The following is a 19,403-nucleotide window of genomic DNA, read 5'->3' as shown; positions in this document are numbered from 1 at the left end:
CGTGAATGCTCCTCAGTACTGAATTTAAGTGCAACACATTACATTAATAACTTTAGGACACACAAGTATGAAGTATGTAGTGCTAAGTGCACATATATGTTGTGTATTTATGATGTGTGAGGGTTGAGCCAAATTTATGATACTCCAGGTCCATAGTTCTTTACTCTTTGAAACGCTAACAGCAATGGCTTTCTGTTTGGGAAGGTTTCTACAGCAACAAAGTCTCTAAGATGTTCCTGTAGAGAGATCTCCTTGCCTTATTGGTCCTCATGCTCCTACAGGAGAGCTACCCTTAGTAAATTTCAAGTCCCCAAATGAAGGGAGGAAAGATAGCTTCCCAACCCGCGCTCATCCAGCACCCCAGCTCAGCACATGGACCTGTGGTGCTGTAAGGCTCAACCACAGCATATACCGCTCTCCTAACAAAGCACCAAATACTAAAAAGCAGTAGGTAGCATTTAAAATGCTAAATATATTAAACTGACCACTATGCCATAGCCACCTGGCATCCCGTCTGTCAGGAGAGCAGAAACTAAAAAAGTGCGGCGCAGAGAGGGAAGCACTACTTGTGTGGTATGTCATCTATGGGCATAGAGCCAGTAGAAAGACTTGTAGTTATAAAGAGTTTCTGTGTGGAAGCAGGGCCCCTGATAATGTTTTGACTATGATAAGGAGGACAGGTTTAATGGTAATTATGGTAATACAGGAATTATAAATGCATGTGCTGAATTAGGTTGAAAATGCAGCAACATTTGTTGGCATCTGTAAAGTAAACTACAAAATATACCACAATAACATATACAAAGCAACGAAATAACCCAAAACAGAACAGTGCACAATAGAATTAAACCGTTGAAGCATGAACTCAACACAACAACCACAGAACAACGGTAAAACTTTGCAGTAATTAAGTACAAAAGCAGAACAAGGACTACTGAACTGATCACCACCACCACAACCAAATGCAACACAAATGTGCAGAAAATACTCCTGTCACACATTATCACCTCCAGAAATCTGTTTCATAAACAGTGGTACATTTTGTTTGCACCATGCATGTCTTACTTAACACCAAGGGCAGTAAATAGTACCAGTCAATAAATGTTTGCGATGCGTCCCACAGACTGCTCTTTCAGAGCAGGCCAAGCCATAAAACAAGCAAAGGTCAGCAGTGTAGCGTTTCCTAATGTTTATATGCTCAGGGCTGGCAGACAGAAACAGAATCTCTGATGCTGCACCAGATATTACATCCTGCCCGCTAAACACGGAGCCCTGTGATTCCAAACACAAACACATGCTTGAATGCAGTAACATAATACTTCCTGGCCTAGATCCGATGACTAATTAATAAAGTGCTAAAACCATCCAAGCCGGGTACCGGCCATTCGATTGCAACCATATGGGGCTGCAGCCATTAAAAGAAACGCTTTCCCCGGCGTCACTGCTTGTTTTTGTACCTATGCCACCGAGCTCTTCTTTCTACATAATCTTGTAGCAACGGAAAAAATGCAAATAATTTCAAATTAAATTACACAAAGGCTACTGAGTGTTTTTCATCACCCTCTCTTTTAGCCCCTCTTCACCAGCTGTGCCCGGGGTTTACATTTAATCTGATTACAAATGAACCCTTTTAAATTAGTGATTGCATTTAAAGAAGGCAGCTGGCTGGCTGGCGAGCGGATTAAATCCACAGCCATTGAATGAGAGAGCGGGTTTTAATTGTAACAGCCCTAACAAAGAATGCATCAGGACTTTATTTATAAAATTATAATAATAATAATAAAAAGCGAGGGGCCCCAAACGTTTTCTTCAGACTGTAACACAAATGCTGCCGAATTCCAGGGTCACTGAATACTAAGGCTGCCTAAGCAGTGGCGGCTCTTCTGCTAAGGCGGAGTAGAGCCGCACCACTGCTGCTGTGAAGCATTAAAAGAAAGGAAAAATAAAATGATAATAACGCGATGTTATTAATATTTTATTTTTCCCTGCTGCGGCAGCATGAGGGCGGGGCTGCTCTCCTGACAGAGCGGGGAGGAGTGGTGGGCACACTAAAGTGCACATGATGCTTTGACCGGCCCTCTCGGGCCGGCCGAACAGTCTTTGGCACTTTAGCATGTTCTCCATGCAGGCTGCATTACAGCCTGTATGGAGAACTTGCCCAGGCCCCCAGTCCCCGTCTGAGCACCGAACCACGGCGCTCAGACCAATCACAACACTGCATTGCAGCGTTGTGATTGGTTTAGGGGAGCCAACCACAACGCTGCAATGCAGCATTGTGATCGTCTCAGGGGAGCCTGGCTGCTTCCTGTTCAGCTGAGAGATGACGTGGGACAGAGCGGCGAGGAGGTAAGTGAATTTGTCTTTTTTTGCCAATTATACCTCCTTACCCCTTTGCCTTACCACCCTAGATCTGTGCTGGCCGCCACTGCCTAGACCTGATTAAATATATTTCTTTCTTCCACCACACTCAGAGCAAGATTTATTTTAGCTGGATGCTAGGACTTCTAGTCCTGTTTAACAGATTATAGTACCTGGCCCACAAGTCTCAGAATTCAAAGACAATTTCTAGGCTGGATGAACTGTTCATGCATGGAACTGGGAAACATTAAAGTTTGGCACCCTCCACTTTCTGGGCCCAATTCACAAAGGTAAAGTTAGATCTAAAGTCTAACTTAGAACTAAAGTCTAACTTTACTACTTTTCGGTATTCACAAAGGTAAGTTACTATTGGTAACTTTACTACTAGTAAACCTACTAGTAGTAAAGTTACTAGTAGTAAGGTTACTACTAGTAAAATTACTAGTAGTAAAGTTACTAGTAGAAACTTACCTAAGTGTAAGTTTACTACTTTTCGGTATTCACAAAGGTAAGTTACTTCTAGTAACTTTAGTACTAGTAAAATAGTAAACTTTTCACTAGTAACATCACTAGCAGTAAAGTTACTAGTAGTAACTTACCTTTGGGAATACTGAAAAGTAGTAAAGTTAGACTTTTCGTCTAATTTAGCCTATTGATCTAACTTTACCTTTGTGAATCGGACCCTCAGTCTCTTCATCTCACTCTTGCAGGTTCTTTTTGTATCCCTATTTTCTCTCTTTGACACTATGTCCCTATCTTGCTCTTCTCTCTTCTTTCTCCCTTTCCTGTATTTCATTTTATCTTGTTTAGGATCAAAGTCTAATGATGAAAAATAAATCCCAATTACCAAAAATGTGTGCTGGTGCCCACCACATGCAGTAACACACTCATAAAAAGTGACTGGAGAGTACAGCACCTGGACTGGTTGCTAAAGAAAACCTTGGAAATCAACTATCTCACCCATATTGTCGGATGCCCTCAATGTTGAGGCAGCAACTTGCAGTGTGGGTCTTTTGTCTATCCAGTGATTCTTATAAATATTGGCATCAATGCCATAGGTTTTGAACGTACTTCAGAAACGAAACCCCTGAAATATTACAGTACTTTAATGTCTCTCCAACTTCTGTGTTTCTGTCCCCAAACATATTTTTTGTTCCAGGCACTTTGAGCACATTCCCTCAGTTAAAGACTATAGCAATAATCCCTGAATTTCTTATCCCTAACACTTAATGCTAGTTTTCCTTTCTATATTTTTGTTTTTCCTCTTCACACATGACCGACTTTGTTTCAGCCCACATTGTGTGCCTCCATGTGCATACGTAGGGTTGGTATTCAAGGTAGGGGGATCCTGATTCAGGAAACTGACAAGGCTGCCTCTAAGCCACAGTCAAAGAAACAATGATTCTGTCGTGTGAAAGGCAACTTTTTGTACTAATAGTACGAATCATACGTTATTCGAACATTGCAATTAATCCTGAACAACACATGAAATAAAACAATTTGTAAGGTAATTAGCGATTTTTATAAATTACATCATTCATATATATACCCAGAAGCATTTAGGTAAGCCGTCAAAATACAAAGTGATAACAGTTAGTGATAAGGTGACAATTGGTGCTCAGTGATATTGTGCGTGCTATGTACAAGGTGATTTAAAAGGTCAGAAAATTATTATTGGCCAGAAAATTGGTATTCATAGTAGAACTGCTAAATAAATCAATTCGTTTTGCGCAGGCTCTAGTTACTGTTCCAGGGGATAGTGTTGACGTTTCAACCCAGATACTGCACAACTATAAGGTCAGTGCGGGTCTTCATCAGGACAGGGGCAAAAGGATGATGGCCTGTAAGTGGTGAGAGGACTTGAATCAGGTGTGTTGTCAAAGGATAGTGACTCACAAAGAATTTAGGTGGCATTAAACTCACCTAATTGTGAAACAGGGTTACATCTGGTGGAATCACATCTGAACCCTTCAGATAATTGCAAAGCTTGGACATCCCATGTGAGTCTCAAGATGGAGGTATTCCAGTTCTATCTATAGATAAGGGGTTAGAATTAGATTTAGATAGAGATGTTTAATTGCTGAATGTTGGGATGGCGTGTCAGTTAATGCTCACCTTAGTTGAATTTAGATGTTGAGGCGGTTGTCACCCACCTAGACCCGTCTAATCTTGGTGAAATCAGTGCATCATTTGGAATATTCCAGTCTGTGGATAATTGGAATGGGGTTAGAGTAGCTGTCTAATTACTTAAAGTGCTCAAGTTATATGTGGCTCAAACGACAAGAGCAGCTCACCTTTATTCAATGTGGATACTGGGGCGGCTGGCCGTCAATAATTCGAGCATCTCAAATCTGTTGGAAATTTAAAGCGCGTTTTAAAAAGGAGGCCATCTCACATGTAAGACTATTCTTTGGGCTTTGTGGGAGCCGGACGAGGCTCAGAGGCACTCGCTGCTTACCTTGATCGAATAGTGGGCAACGGGCGGCAGGCAAACGTCCTTGCTCATCCGAAGGGATTGGAAGCAGCACTCGAAATGAGCCTGCTGATATAGCCGATAGAAGCGTGCACGTTTACGCCGAGAGTTGCTAGTTGCTGAGCAACGGAAGATGCTGGCGCTAGAGAGCGTCCCGCGTCAGACGGCGTTGTGGAGAGCAAGCTGGCATGTAACACGCATTAGGCGGAAAGGCCAAAATGCAGATCCACATGGATGGAACTATTTCTTAATGTAAGTGTCACATGTTTATTAAGAAACGGTAAAAACCATAAAAGAGATGTTGAGAAATTCGGTAATACCGAATTTCCTAAAATTCGGTGTTTAAGAGTCGGTAATTACCACTGACTGCAAGCAGGTGGTAATCAGCTGCAGTGTATTTAAACAGTCCCAAAATGCAACAGTGTGATCACTATGGTGGCCCTCTATGTGATAGCAAGGCGGCTACAGGCAGCAGGAGTGAGGATCTGGAGACAGGAGGAGCGCGTTTATAGACAGAGCATCACACTCTTCCAACTGACTGAGGCAGAAATCCATGAAAGGTACAGGCTACACCCCCAAACCATCCTGGACCTGATAAGGGACCTGCACCCACTCCTGGAGCATCCAACAACAAGGGCGCACGCTATACCACCACATGTGCAGGTGCTCTGTAGCCTTCACCTACTGGCATCTGGCAGTTACCAGGGGGTGATAGCTGCAGTAGGTGGGGTGTCACAGAGTTGCCTGTCCCGTTTATTTAACAAGTTCCTGGATGCCATGATGCAGAGAATGCATCACTACATAAGCTTCCCAACCACAGTCGGAACTTCTGAAAACCAAGACAGACTTTTACCAAAAGGAACAGTTACCGCATGTGATAGGGTGCATTGATGGAACACACATTCCAATCTGTCCACCTGAAGCCACTGAGTACATCTACCTAAACAGAAAATCAACCCACTCCATTAATTTGCAGGTAATCTGCAATGCAGCCAACTTAATCACCAACATAGTGGCCAAATTTCCTGGGAGAACCCACGACTCATACATTTTCCAGAGCAGTGGTATCTACACACGCCTGGCTGCAGGAGAATTTGGAGAAGGATACATGCTAGGTAAATCACTGTGACACACCCTGATGTACACTGCAGATGAATGTGTGGGTGACTGTCATTAATGGCACTGTCTTCTCCACCTAGGTGTTAGCACTTATGCTGTGAGGTCATTCATCCTCACGCCTTACCTAAACCCATCGACCCCAAGTGAGAGACGATACAATGTGGGGCACAAATCAACACGCAAAGTTGTGGAGCGCACATTTGGACTATTGAATAGCAGGTTCCACTGCCTCCACAAAAGCGGAGGTGCACGACAGTACACACCCATCACCTGCTGCAAGATCATCGCAACTTGTGCTATGCTGCATAACCTTGCCACTAAGAAAGGTACAGAAGTTGAATTAACTGACTCTGAGGACGATGATGATGATTTTGCACAGCCAGAGCCCAACGCAGCAGGAGTGGCACCAGCACCAGATGGGAGACAAAGACGGGCTGAGATCACACGCAACTATTTATGAGTAAGTAAGGAGACACAGCCAGTTGTTGCATTTGAATGACGTAGTTTAATGTATTGGCACTACGCCACTAGACAAAGATCTCAACATGCCAGTCCAATTTGTAACCACCCTACTCGGATGTCATGGGTTAAGTCACCCAGTTAAGTAGTCAAAGTGTGGCCTCCATTAATGCCTGCGGCCATGCACAACACTGCTGGATTCCCCGAGCAGACTGTCGTCACTGGGAATCGATCCAGAGCCAGCCCCATGACGCCTGCTGCTCCTCCTAATCTCAGTTGCAGGGGGCGTTATACTGCTGTGACTCATCGTCTCCGCACTGTCCCCCACATCACCTGCACCAGTATTTGCAGCCTGAGTAGTTAGGAGCACTTCAAGTGCACTTGTAACTTCAACAAGCCCCCTTGAAACATCACGGCTGCAGTGTGCCAGCCCTTCCTGCATGGCCACGGAGCGCCTGCAGAGGAGAGAGGTGGCTGTGGAGAGGCGGTTCACCACCTTTGTATGATTCTCCATCTTCTGCCTCTCCCTGCGCTATGCCATCCTGTCCTCATCAAGTTTTCTGCACAGCAGCATCACTGAGCGGGACATGTCCCTCATGCCTCTGCCATTTCCTTCATGCCCTCAGCGAGCGTCTTGTTCATGGAGCAGATGCTCTTCTCAATGTTCTGCATGTTTGCATTCACTTGTCTCACCTGCCGCTGTACTGATAGTATTGCTTTCCCTTGCAGGCGCTGAACCTTTACCATGCTCGCCTCCAGCCCTGCGAACACACCATGCTCCTCACCCTGCAAATGGGGACTGGGTTCCCTAGCCCTGCGGCGTCTGGCACCTGTGTGTGATCGCACTGTGGGGGACTGCGTTCCTGCATCACTGGCACAGTTGGCTGTTCGCCACCTCTGTCTTCCAAGTACAACTCCATCTCTTGGAGTCTGGCAACTGCATGCCTCCTGGGTCTTGTTACTGCTGGTGGTGACGCTGCTGCTGCTGCTGATGGCAGTGGTGGTGATGCTGGTAGTGGTGTTGTTACTGGCAGTGGTGTTGTTGCTGGCAGTGGTGGTGATGCTGGCAGTGGTGGTGATGCTGGCAGTAGTGGTGATGCCGGTGGTGGTGGTGTGGTGTGCCCTGCAGTTGCACTGGCCTCCTTCGATCTCTCCCTCCGGGATGCCCTTCCTGCCTTGTCATGTGCAGACCAGCGCAATGTCTCGCCTGTGGAAACAAATAGTACATTAGCTCACTAGTCTGGCAGGACTATGTACCAATAATAAATTTACATTTCTGACAATCTATCTTTCTGTCCTCTGCTTGCTTATCACTGATGTGTCTCACATGCCTTCGTGTCCAGTGGGATGACTGTCATGCTAGGTGTTACACTGACTACATCTCCCATCATGCATTGCTGGTGTTTAGTGAAACCTGTACTGGAGTGGGATTCACACTGCCTCATTGGGGAATGGGGTTAGGGAGTGGGGGGCGTAGTTTGGTGTGCATGCTTCGTACCTTGTTTGTTGGCAGCTCTGGCTGAGCTGTCTGCATCCCCGATTCCGCTGACGCTGTCGGGCTCTCTGGTGGACTCCACCAGCTGCACCAGTGCAGTCAGTGCAGGTGCCTTGTTTCTTCCTCCTCCTGTCAGGCTTGCTTGTTTTTTGATCGCAGCCATCTGCTTCTTTGTTTGACTCCTGACATCGTACCACCTTTTTTTTAGGTCTTCAATTTCACGGGGGTCACTCCTACCGCATTCACCTGGCATGGATTCCAACCCATATTTTCCGCTTCTCTGATTCTGGCACTTGCAAGGACTGTTTCCCAAACAGCTTTGTGTGATGTTTAACCACCTCCTCAATCAGGATCTGAAGCTCCCTTTCGCTAAATTTTAGCTTTCTTTTCCTTTCTGCGGCTTCATTTTCGGTCTCCTTGTTGGCCATTATGCAGTATTTTTAAGGTAAAGTTCTCACTGTTGCTCCTGTGTTCTCCTCTGCACTCCCTGCCTCTCCAGAAGGTTCAGATGCAATGCACCTGCATGGGTGTGGCCACTTCCTGGTTGGGAGGTGGGGTGGATGCACAGGATTGGCTGATTCCTCAATTGCTGCTATTTTGCTGCTATTTTGAAATACCGATTCGGTATTTACCGATTCGGTAATACAGATTCGGTAATACCAATCTGTATTAAGGATTCGGAATTGTTTTTTTACCTACATCGGAAATACCAAATTCTTAATACCGATTCGGTAAAATTCGGTATTAAGAATTCGGTATTTCACTTTTACCTACATATGGCCCCTAGTTTCTATCAAAGGGTCTCCTGCTCACTGTGCCACTGGATTCAAGCTAGCCTGGCTGATGAGAGGTGTTACCCTGGAACCGGACCCCGGAAGCATGGTTCCAGTCGAGGGAAGACCTGGCTTGGCAATTCAGGCTGGACGGTTCCCATGAGGAACAGGGTCAAGACTGATTTGCATCCTTGAAAATAAAGCTGCATACACCTTAAAGGGAGAGATTTACCAAAAAGTCATGCAATGCATCGAGGCTCCCCGCGAGGCTGGGCTGCGCTGCACGACAGGGAGAGAGCAGAAGAGTGCCATATCTTCAAGATATGGCTCTCTCCTCCCCTTTCCCTTGCGCTGGCACTGATAGCAGCTGAAGTCCGTCATCCACACACCTTAACGCCATAGCGCTAGGGTGTATATGTGTGAGTCTAGCATAGGTTTTGTACAGGAAGGGTACCCTTCCTGTACAAAATCCTATGCTTAGACACAATGGAAATGATTTCCCAGTGCAGCACGCATGCAAAGTCAGAAAAGCACAGATTAATGAAAGTATTTCTCCTGTTAGTGCCTCCTTTGAAGGAGCATTAATTTTTGATGCAAAACCATGACTACAAATCTTTGTAAATATGGTTTTGCGTCAAAAGGCATGGGTGGTTGCATGGGAACGCCCATGTTCCAACCATGTAACTCCCCCTCGGCGCTAAGTAATGCAAAGTAGTGTCTCGCGTTGCTTTGTGCTACTTTGAGGGTGCTTTCCAGCGCAAAAGAAGGTTTGCACTGGGAAGTAAATAGCAGAAAAAACATTTTGCACTGCTTAGCGTCACTTTTGTGATGCTAACTCAGCCCAAAATGTTTGTAAATCCCCCCAAAAATCTTGAGAGAAGCCTTTTCTATTAAATCAGATGTGCCTCTGTGTAGTCACAGAAAGCATACAGTGGACCGACTGAGTTTTTTATCACAAGTTCTTAGTAAGGGGGCCATTGCATAATTTGCTAAAAAAAAGCACTATGCTGTGGCCAGCCCTGGCCTTGTCAGAACTTTGTTTTGGTCATGCTAGGTGCAGCTGAGGGAAACCAACATGTGGCAAGAGGGTGGGAGAGAGCAGCAAGATGAGGAACAGCAGGAGGAGGGCAGGAAGGTGCAGTAACATGATGGACATCAGGAGAGGAATTCAGCACATGGACAACTGGATGAGGCTTCAACACAAGCGACAGTTGGAGGAGGGTGGTAGGGGGAGCAAGGCAATGGCAGTGGTAGGAGGGTGAGAGGCAACAGCAAGTTGACAGACAGCGTGAAGAGGGTAGGGGGACTGCCTAGCAATGACCTGGAGTGAGGATGGTGGGAGATGAAGCTGTAAACATAGCCACTATTGTGGAGTGATACAAGTACATGTTTTAAAAAGTACCTCGGAAAGAACACGCCCGGTAGAAGGACACTGGTCGCTGAAAGGAAGCAGTAATTAGGTCTTGGTCCTTGGAGTAGAGAAACACACGAAAAGAAAGTGAAACCTGAAGATGATGACCAATGAGATGCAAGGACATTAGAGTGACGAGTAAGCCAACCAATGATAATTAATGGGTGGGTTCTAAGCCCTTTTAATGGAGCAAAAGATCTTTCATCGACAGCACATGCGCTGTCTCAGGCGACATGCAAGAAAGTCTTAGTAAACTAAAGTTTGTTTGAACTAACTGTTAAGGTACATTCTTATGATGTAACAAAGCAAAAATATTGACAGATTGATTTGCTCTCTTATTCAATCAGTGGAAAACATTAGCTAGTATGCTCCGACTGCTCACACCCCTAATTTTTCTGCCCATATGTACGTTAGGTCTCAATGCAACCATGTTCCTCTACTGCCTTCAGAGTTTTAATACAAGGATAAATGTCAACAACTAGTTGAAATTGAATTCAACCAAAGCAGAGGTGGTAATTCTCTATGTAAGCACCTAGACTATGTAGGCAAGTGCACACTACATATATCTTCTATACTGCAAGCTTAACTAAGCTTTTGTGGGTTTCTCACAAACACAGCCGAGGGAGGGCTGTGCTGAAGATGCTCATACTTTTTAACCTGTTAACGTGTCAGGTATAGCACATTCACTTTATTTGTCGACGTGTTGTGTAAAGCGTTCCTGTCACTTCCTCATCTGATTCTGCTTAACATAACGCATTTTTGAAAGCTGTTGACATGTACCTGTGATTAATTCTGACTGCTCCAGATGCAATTCTGAATTTCCAGTGTGAGAAGTACATTTGCTTAAATGCTAGAGGTACTCTTTTTTAGCTCATTCCTCTCAAACGGAAGATGCTTGAAAAGTGTATATCTAGTTTGACTGTTACAAAAGCTAAAGCCCAAAATTTGCTAAATTCAAGGTTGACTGGGACACAAAATAGTCCCAGGCACCAAATAAAAGCGACTCCCACCACCGTAGTGAATCAGCTAGGTAAAAAAAAGTGGCACACGTGCAGATCATGGCAATATGAACTTGTGAAGACGTTACGTAGGTATTTTCCATGGTATAGAAGACTGTATGCATTTGAGCTTGCTGCAGGCAATGTTTGTAGTAATATCAAGAACAGTACAAACTGGACAATTAGTTCTTAATGTAAGCCCACAAACAGCCAAAAAACAAACAGCCCACACACTGACCTTTCTGACCAGTCCTGCTGGCACTGTCTGATTGCCGTATACCCTGGCTACATTCAGGGCCATATTTATGAAAGGGTTGCATCACTGTTAGATCACGCAACGAGGTGCAAAAACGACATAACCCTGAAGATGCAATTTATCAAGAGCCTTGCAAGGCAGTGCAAATCAATGCGTTGCGTTACTCTGTCCCTGGGAGGTGTTTCATGGGTGGTGCGTGGGTGTTCCCATGCAAAACCCATAGCTTTTGATGCATTCCCAGATTATAATAAGTGGTAGACCTGGGAATGCGCCAAAACTGCTACGGCTCCCCAAGTGAGGCATAACGAGGAGAAATATGTTTATTTTTCCTCTTTTTATGTGTGCTACATTCTGCAGCACACATAGAAAGAGGAAAATGCCTCAGGGGATTGTTTTTGTGCAGGAAGGTGCCCCTTCCTGCACAAAAACAATCACGCTAACAATGCAGGCACCTTTTCACCATGGTGCAAGAGTCCCTGTGTTGGCGTTAGGCAGTACATTATGTGCCAGTGCTGGGAAAAGGCAGGAATGTGCCATACAAAGGTAGTTTCGGCACATTCCTGCCCTTTCCCAGTCACGCTGCGCGGTGACTTGCTGCGTTGCTCTGCGTCATATAATGATAAGTATGCCCCTCTGTTTATATAAGGTCGTAGGGGGGGCGAAGCTGTAAGGTTTTCCTCTTCACACATGTCCAACGCCAAGATGGCCGACGAGCTGGAGCTCCCTGCTGAGGCTCCAGGGCTTGGGATCACTTAAAAGTGAATATCCCTGTTTTGCAACCCCATCCACCCTTTACACCTGTCTCATTTCGGAGAGGGAGGCTTGGGTGTACAGCGGATGCAGTTTTGAAGCCCCATCTACCTTTATGGGGCTAATAGGATGTGGATCCTCCTTCTCGGAGGCCTGACCGAGGGCCAGTGGGAGAGTCTTACCGGACGGATTCGGTCGATGCACCCGGAGTTTGCACGGAATCTACCTCGCTGATGCGGTCCGGATCGGAGCATGCGAATCGGAGCTGGCTGCTGGCAGGAGTGCTGGGGGAGACTTGTCTGTGCTCTGCGAGGGACGGCGGATCGAAATATCGGAAAGGGAGCACTTGAAGTCTTGGTGCTTGCTGGTGGACACGCGAGCGTCTATTTTCTCCGATTGGCATTGCAGCGGTTCCAAGTGAGTTGCTGCTCGCTCCCTTCCACTTTTACCAGTGCGTGAGACGGTTGACCACTTCGCTATCTACACCCACTGCCTCCTGGTCTACTTGAGTGTACGCTGTCCAGAGGCTGCACGCGTTTCATTGTTTTACATTGGCTGCCCCCGGTCTGCCTGAGAGTTCGCAAGCCTGAGACTGTGCGTGTATCACAGACCGCATTTGCTGCATTTTTGTGAGTCCTGTGGGCAGAGGGAAGGCAGCGCTGATTGAGCCTTTGTAAAAGGGGAAAAGCTGGAGAAACTCACCAGGTGATTAAACTGATGGTCTTGAGAGCGGGAGAGCCGTGAACACCGGAGATCAGGGGCTGCCTGACTCTAAGATGGCGGCTGCCTGGGACAGAGCCCTGAGAATAGTGATCTACTATTGCCTGCTGATGAAAGGCCCAGGCCCCCGCATTTTCTGATGTTGCTGCATGCCTAGCCTTAATGAAGGGTGCACAGCTTTAACAGATTGGAGAGGCTCAGGTCATTGAGACTCGGATCCTACCATATTCTGCCAGAAACAGCCTGCCTTGAAAGCGAGTCAGCCTGCCAAACATCTCCCTACCTCACTGTTTGATCGCATTGGAATACAGGAACTATTGAGGGAGGCATGGAACGAGCTGCAGCACGGTCTGAGGAACCAGCTGGACAAGCGCCACAGAGCAAGCACGGCTTGATGTTTGAATTATGCTCAGGGTTTCCCAGTAACAACGGGACTGGTGCAGTAGGTGGAGCTATCACGAGGCCCCCTGGCAAAAACCATGATTATAGTACTTACCGTGGAGACTGAGCAACATAGCCGATGCCCGGTGGAGCTGTTCAGGCAGATATAGAGGAGTTTGGCTCTGATTCACGCCCTCAGCCGTCACCTACCCAGCCGGACATTGGACATAGTTTTTTTTTGTCTCCCCGTTGTGTTTCCTCCGTCCACCACCTCCTCCCTCTGTGATCCTGTGGCTACCACCCTTCCCAGCTGATACGTTAATATCTCTTGTTACTGTGTAATCACTGTTTTTCTCCTTATGTTTATTCTTGGCTCCTGTAAGTGATTTATTTTGTAACCTGTAACTCTCTGATCCTCCTGTAAAGCTGTGGTGCCCGAGCAACTTTGGTTGATGCCCGGTGGAGCTGTCATATGCAGCTATAGAGAAGTTGTCTCTGGTTCACCCCTCAGCCGGCACCTACCCAGCCGGACATCGGACATCGTTTTCCTCGCCTCCCCGTTGTGTTTTCCTACCTGCATTCCCTACCCCCGTTTACCTTTTCCCCTCTACCTCTTCACTCCCCATAAGACGTGTGTATGCGCTAATAATCTCACATTATTGTGTAATCTCATGTTTCTTCTTTTCTCCTATGTCAATACTTGTCTATGTAATTATGGAACCTGTAACAAACTGATCCTCATGTAAAGCGCTCTGAAACCTTCGGGTCTAGCCGGCGCTATATAAAACTTTGCAAACAAATAAATAAATAAAGAGGATTTTCTCAAAACTCTAAAACATATGTCGCAAGGATCAAAAAATATTATCTCTTAAAAAATATCTCAGTAAAATTGCTTTAGTAGAAGATTAAGCAAACCTCCCGAAAACTGACTTTGAGCAAGCGAATAGCTTTACAAAACATTTTTGGGGGGAAAAATTCTGCATATACTATGTGAGAATTTTGCCTTCAGACGAAGGCACTTTTTAAAATTTTGATGAGATTTTATATCACATTTTTACGTGAAGTTTGTTGAACCATTTACATGCCGAACATCTTCATGGCTCAGAAGGTTCACAGGCACTTATATCTTAGGCAGTCCCCTGGTTTGGACCTGTTCACAGGCACTTAGATCTTAGGCAGACCTGGTTTGGATCTGGCTCCGCCCTCCCTGTTAATATGTTGACTGGCGTACTGCAATTTACAAATAATAGAAAGAAAAGAGATGTTTCAGTTGTTTTACTGCACCACTTGAAATGGCCTTATTTCACTTTTTTTTTCAAAAACTGATCAACATTCTCAAAGCTGGCATCCCAATTTGGAAACCGAAAAAGTCACTGCAGCCCAGAATTAGCCGATTTGTAGGAGAGACAGGCGGTCAGCCTTCATAAAGTAGATTGATGTAGTTGGAAAATAAATGTTCAAGCACTCGTCTGTACGGTACTTAACATGGAGGCGGATAATAAACGACCTTGAAAACCACAGTCAACATAATGAAGGCACTAAAGACTTCTTTCTGACTGTGGATGTACTTGTTCAACGCTAAAAAAAATACAGCCTTTTGGGCAAGATGGTCAGAAAAAGCAATCATTTTATAGCTGCTGGACTGTAAATAAAATCAAGCAGTGGAGTGCTTGCAGGCTCCCTATCACCTCTGATTTATGGCTTGAGGTTGACACTGTGAACCTGTTTACATGTGCTGCCTACAATGAATGCAGCATATGTTCAGCAAGCAGGTTTCTACCCTGCAACTAAATGAAAACAACCAAGCCACCAATGGGCAGCTCATGGTCTTAGAAGCTTTTGCTGAGAAGCACATACACTTTGGCAGAGTAATTTCATTGTAACATATCAAAAAACAAAAATCGTAATTTTATTATGTTTATATTGAAGTACAGCAAGGATTGAAAAAACAGAACCCCTAGAAACTTTTGGTCCTACGTTTAATGTCACTGTTTAAATGTGTAATTTGCTGCAAAATACAAGGGGGCTTATTTACAAGCCTCTTGCATCACTTTTGCGTCACTTTTCCCATGTTAAAAGTGACGCAAAAGTGCCGCAAGGGGCTTGTAAATCTGCCCCGAGGTGCATACGTCACATAACGCCCATAAAGAATAGAGGGCCTTATTTATGAGGCCTTTGCAACAGTTTTGCGCTTTCGTTGCCTCGCTTTTTGTGACGCATCGGCGGAGTAAAACATGCCTCCTGTTACGCCCTATTTACAAAGTGACGCATCTAAGTAGATGCGTTACTTTGTAAACCCCTGCGCTACATTATACCTACGTCAGGTATAATGTATGCAGGGTGGGCGTTCCCATGTAAGTAAGCCTCATAGAAGTGACGCAGTGAAATCTACAAGATTTCACTGCGCCACTTCTAGGGTGCAAATGCGTCAATATCTTACACCTGCCTCACAACAGGCGTAAGACTGACGCAGGCCCTTTCACATGGGACTTGCCCCATGTGAAAGGACGCATTGCTGGTGTTGCGTCACTTTTGTGACACACTCCAGCAATGCGTCACTTTTGCGCCAACAGATACGTCAGAAATACTGATGTATTTGTATCTCCTTGCGACATGATGCGTCATACAGTAAATATGACGCATCCATCATGTCGCATGGAGGGCGCACTGAGAAGTGACGCATCGCTGCTTTCACACAGCGATGCATCACTTCTCATAAATGAGGCCCAGAGAATATAGCTTGATGTTGCTAAGATTATATGTATTATATACACAAACGAGCTTTCAGTCAGTACTCTCTACCCATTGGTCAATTGTAGTGTCAGTCCCATTTTTCTTCCACGGACTACAGCATACACCATAGGGCAACAGATCAGCCCACTTCATTCATTTACAGTCTTCTCAATGAGTGATGGCATTCCCTCATTAAGAAAGACCACATCCACATACAAAGTAGTTTCCTTCAGTGCATGGTACGTCTATGGCAATATGGGCTTTGGAGACGTAGTATATTTCTGCTTTTAGCCAATGCTTTTTTATTAGATTTGTGAGAGCCTAGCAGCTTCCTAACAAAAATGTTTTACATAAAATATGATAAAACCAAAAAAACATTGGCAAAACCAAAAGGCTGATATACAACCCCTGCCTAACTGACTTTATCAGGGCTTGCTACCTTTGTATTCCAGATTAAAAAAGCAAAATCTACAGGTTTTTCTATACTTTCAGTACGGGACTGGGATGGCAACCTTTGAAGGCAATCCTGGGGCATGCTGATGAGAAGCCATTAGAGAGTTAGCTTTTACCCTTCAGCTAGGCAGGTACGAGTACTTTTGGCACTACAGGTAAAGGAACATTTTATAGGTCCACTTCACTGGTAAAGCGACAGTATTTGCTGATTTTGCTTGCAATCAGGTTTTGCCTCGCTGGTGGTGCTTCAAGGCGCCTGTTTAGGATTGCCTTGTGTAGTATTGATTCTGACCATCGCCATATGCTGGAAGGGTGTGAAATTGGGGTGCTAGAGTCAGTTGCAAAATGGCATTTGATCTAGTGTTTTCTGGGCCCACTTGCTAAACTATTGGTTCTCTGAATAACTTTTATTATCGTCTGAGAGGTGATGGGAGTTAGCATGAACAATCAATCTAAATTTCAATTAACAGCGCAATCCATTTGGCTACACAATGAGAATTTGGAATTTGTAGCCAAGTTCAAATGGTTTTAATGCAAGTAAATAATTAGATTCAAATACACTACTCTCAGCACCATGCTGTAGGGAAACGGAATGACAACAAGTAGACACAGACAGAGAAAGAAATTAAGAGAAATGAAAATCAAACAGACAAGCAGTTCTTTAACTGCTATACAGAACAATAACATTAAAATGTGGTGCTCAGAAAACAATCTAAGGTTCTCTCTCTTATACATTAGTAAACTAGAATTCAGAGTCCAGTGGATGGTTTGGGGTAAAATGGTTCTAGCAATCAGGGAAATTCCATAAAAGAAGTCAGGTCAAGACAAAAGAAATCAAACTTGGAAAGTGTTAACATTTCAGAAGCTCGGTCAAGAGTCTTCTATGGGTCACGGGAAAGTGTCAGCCTAAGCCACACTTGAGCAAAAATCAAAAAAAGCATTCAGGTATGAAACCCCTTAAAGTCCATTTGGCTAGCAAAGTCTCAAGAAGGAGTGAATCAGAGAAAGGTGTCTGCAGGGATCTGCAAAGCGTCCCGAAAGAGATCAGGAAAACATCTGCGAAGGAATCTGCGCAGAGTCAGGAAGGGATCTGGGTAGCCTCTGAGTAACAATCCAAGGGGAACAGTATATTATAACGTGCCAGTCCAATTGTCAACACCCCCTCTATCAGACCATCAGGGGTCCATTGTCTCATTTGACATATTGCATTGCAGACTGCAACATTACGATCTTATACCACACTGGACATGGGAACGGCATCCTTCTCCCAGGCACATGTAAACAGCAACATCTCCACAATGGCTCATTCAGGTGGGGCTGTGTTTCTCCATGCACCTTCGTCAAGGTCTTTTTCTCAGACTCCTGAGTTTCCTATCTCTAGTACATTCATGTAGCTGTTCTAAACTAACAATGCATATGAATACCTGCAAGAAATGTCGAGTTAGCAGAAAAATGAAATCAGCTGCAGGCAGCATGGTAACAATACAGGCCTACTCATGTTAAGTTTGGCATTCTATATTGAGCCTCCAACGCCCGAAGAAAATAGGTGCCACCAGGGCCATTTTAATTTTTTTTAAATTACAGTGCATTCCTGTGGCAACGTATGGGGCTGAGGTCTGGGGCTCAGGGAGAAACTCAGGGATTCAACGTGAGGAAAATCGTTTCTGTAGAAAAATATTGGGTGCTCCTTTTTCAGCTTCTGAATTCATTTGCCACAAAGAACTAAATCTCCCCTATGTATGTGATTTTATTAGAGCCAGACCAGCCCTATTTTGGATTAGGATTTGGACAAATAACTTTGCGACCCTAACAAAAAACATTATAATGGATTGCCTAAAGTGTGATCACCATATGTCAATACCCTGGTTAGCCGAGGTCTCCAAAACATTATGTGCAGTGGATAAAGGCAATCTTTTCTTAGAACCCACTGGAATTGAGAAGAATGATAAGGTCGTAGTTAAACAAGCACTTTATGCACTTTTTAATTAAGAAAGAATGGGGAGGGAGTTACCTAAATCTTCTGTTGCCACATACATGGGGTATGATTTGTGTAGGCACCCACTACCATCTTATCTAACTCTCCCCATGTCCAATTGGGAACGATCGCTGCTCTTTCGTTTAAGGGCAGGTTCTGTAAAATTCCTGTTGGCTTTCCCTTTGGGGTATCATCACACAGTAGAATACAATCCCTGCCCATGTGATGGAATTAGCAAACAGAATGACATTCACTTCCTATTCTTCTGTAAATTTTATTTAAAATATATTAACTGGTTTTTAACTCCCTATTTTAGAAAATTAAGACCCCTTTCCTTGGGGGAATCCTGTTCATTATTATTTTCCCTGGATACAGATGAACTAATTTTTCGCACCAGCACTTTTCTGAGATTAATAGTACACGCACGCAAAACGATGGAAAATCCCTGAAAATTATTTATGTTAGCTGTATATTTGAAAATGAATTGCTGTGATTGTGGTGTTTTTATGGATTGTATTATTGTATAAATGTGTTGTTTTTCTTTTGTTGTACTTTTATGGATTTTATGAAATCCGAATAAAGGTCTTTTGAATTGAATTGAATTGAAGTTTGGCATTCATTCTAATGGTTCATATTTAATATGTGTGTGCACATTTAAACACAAATGAATATGCATTTCTAATACTATGAAAGAGAGTTACATTTAGTTCAAATATATGAATCATTAATGCATACATTACAAAGATTAGTTATCATTTCTGGCTAGATTACATACCACATGTGTAAGAAAATGTTTAACCACAGAGTCAGTTTATTACATGTTATTCACGTGAAATAGAACACACCTTTAAAAGGTCACATTTCATCTCTATGGTGAATACAATTTCTACTAAATGAAGGAAATTCTTTATTAATCATACTAACTAAGGCAAGACATTTTGTGTAGGTTCTTTAATCCTACAGTGAAGGCGCTTTTCAATAATATCAAGTGCAAAACACACATTAGTTCCTTTAACCATGCATATCTATTGTGCCAAGGGCACTTTAAT

At 44.2% G+C, this 19,403-nt stretch overlaps 1 long non-coding RNA gene across 2 annotated transcripts in view; it reads left to right on the top strand.

Annotated features, from left to right (window-relative positions):
* Positions 1 to 19,403, top strand: part of LOC146785054 (uncharacterized) — a 113,682-nt gene that overhangs the window by 55,916 nt on the left and 38,363 nt on the right. The window contains exon 3 of one of the 2 annotated variants that reach the window (XR_014970905.1): positions 7,139 to 7,525. The exons of the other annotated variant lie outside the window; for it this stretch is intronic. This is a non-coding gene — a long non-coding RNA (uncharacterized LOC146785054). Of the gene's footprint in view, positions 1 to 7,138; positions 7,526 to 19,403 lie in introns of those variants that run through there. 2 annotated transcript variants of the gene reach the window in all.

This window comes from Triturus cristatus, chromosome 11 (assembly GCF_964204655.1).
Source record: "Triturus cristatus chromosome 11, aTriCri1.1, whole genome shotgun sequence".
Taxonomy (NCBI): Eukaryota; Metazoa; Chordata; class Amphibia; order Caudata; family Salamandridae; genus Triturus; species Triturus cristatus.
The sequence above is the reverse complement of the archived record's forward strand: the minus strand, read 5'-3'. Positions and strand labels throughout refer to the sequence as shown.